We start from the raw sequence: 2,244 nt of genomic DNA on the forward strand, positions 1-2,244 counted from the left end.
GCACGGCTAATCATCTGTCGGTTCTCAATCAGGATGGAATAGAATCCATTGATTCTTTTGCGTCTATCACTAACGCCCAGCCTTTAGGAGTTTGAAGCTCGTCACAGTCATTCAATCATTGAATCCTACTCAGAATACCACAGACAAGGTTTAGACCTTCCAGATTCTCTTGAATGCCACCATCAATTCTAGCTTATACCACGAAGATTCCGATTAAGGAATCCAAGAGATAAACATTCAAGCCTTGTTTGCTTGTAGAACGGGAGTGGTTGTCAGGAACGCGTTCATAAGTGAGAATGATGATGAGCGTCACATAATCATCACATTCATCAAGTTCTTGAGTGCAAATGAATATCTTGGAATAGGAACAAGCTGAATTGAATAGAAGAACAATAGTAATTGCATTAATACTCGAGGTACAGCAGAGCTCCACACCTTAATCTATGGTGTGTAGAAACTCCACCGTTGAAAATACATAAGAACAAGGTCTAGGCATGGCCGAATGGCCAGCCCCCATGATCTAAGAACTAGACGTCCAAAGATGATCCTAAGATCGAAAATGATCCCAAAGATGAAAATACAATAGCAAAAGGTCCTATTTGTAGAAAACTAGTAGCCTAGGGTTTACAGAAATGAGTAAATGACAGAAAATCCACTTCCGGGCCCACTTGGTGTGTGCTTGGGCTGAGCATTGAAGCATTTTCGTGTAGAGACTTCTCTTGGAGTTAAACGCCAGCTTTTGTGCCAGTTTGGGCGTTTAACTCCCATTCTTGTGCCAGTTCCGGCGTTTAACGCCGGGCATTCTTGAGCTGATTTGGAACGCCAGTTTGAGCCATCAAATCTCGAGCAAAGTATGGACTATTATACATTGCTGGAAAGCCCAGGATGTCTACTTTCCAACGCCGTTAAGACTGCGCCAATTGGGCTTCTGTAGCTCCATAAAATCTACTTCGAGTGCAGGGAGGTCAAAATCTAACAGCATCTGCAGTCCTTTTCAGTCTCTGAATCAGATTTTTGCTCAAGACCCTCAATTTCAGCCAGAAAATACCTGAAATCATAGAAAAACACACAAACTCATAGTAAAGTCTAGAAAAGTGAATTTTAACTAAAAACTAATAGAAATATAATAAAAACTAACTAAAACATACTAAAAACATACTAAAAACAATGCCAAAAAGCGTATAAATTATCCGCTCATCACAACACCAAACTTAAATTGTTGCTTGTCCCCAAGCAACTGAAAATCAAATAAGATAAAGAGAAGAGAATATGCAATGAATTCCAAAAACATCTATGAAGATCAGTATTAATTAGATGAGCGGGGCTTTTAGCTTTTTGCCTCTGAACAGTTTTGGCATCTCACTCTATCCTTTGAAGTTCAGAATGATTGGCATCTATAAGAACTCAGAACTCAGATAGTGTTATTGATTCTCCTAGTTAAGTATGAGAACTCAAAATCCAGATAGTGTTATTGATTCTCCTAGTTAAGTATGATGATTCTTGAACACAGCTACTTTATGAGTCTTGGCCGTGGCCCAAAGCACTCTGTCTTCCAGTACTACCACGGGATACATACATGCCACAGACACATAATTGGGTGAACCTTTTCAGATTGTGACTCAGCTTTGCTAGAGTCCCCAATTAGAGGTGTCCAAGGTTCTTAAGCACACTCTTTTTGCCTTGGATCACAACTTTATTTCTTTCTTTTTCTTTCTTTTTCTCTTTCTCCCTTTTTTTTGTTTTTTTTTCGCTTCTTCTCTTTTTTTTTGTATTCACTGCTTTTTCTTGCTTCAAGAATCATTTTTATGATTTTTCAGATCCTTAGTAACATGTCTCCTTTTTCATCATTCTTTCAAGAGCCAACATTCATGAACAACAAATTCAAAAGACATATGCACTGTTCAAGCATACATTCAGAAAACAAGTGTTGCCACCACATCAAAATAATTAATCTGTTATAAAATTCAAAATTCATGCAATTCTTCTCTTTTTTAATTAAGAACATTTTTCATTTAAGAGAGGTGATGGATTCATAGGACATTCATAACTTTAAGGCATAGACACTAAGACACTAATGATCACAAGACACAAACATAGATAAACATACGCATGAAAATTCGAAAAACAGGAAAATAGAGAACAAGGAAATTAAAGAACGGGTCCACCTTAGTGATGGTGGCTTGTTCTTCCTCTTGAAGATCTTATGGAGTGCTTGAGCTCCTCAATGTCTCTTCCTTGCCTTTG

This window comes from Arachis duranensis, chromosome 4 (assembly GCF_000817695.3).
Source record: "Arachis duranensis cultivar V14167 chromosome 4, aradu.V14167.gnm2.J7QH, whole genome shotgun sequence".
NCBI lineage: Eukaryota > Viridiplantae > Streptophyta > Magnoliopsida > Fabales > Fabaceae > Arachis > Arachis duranensis.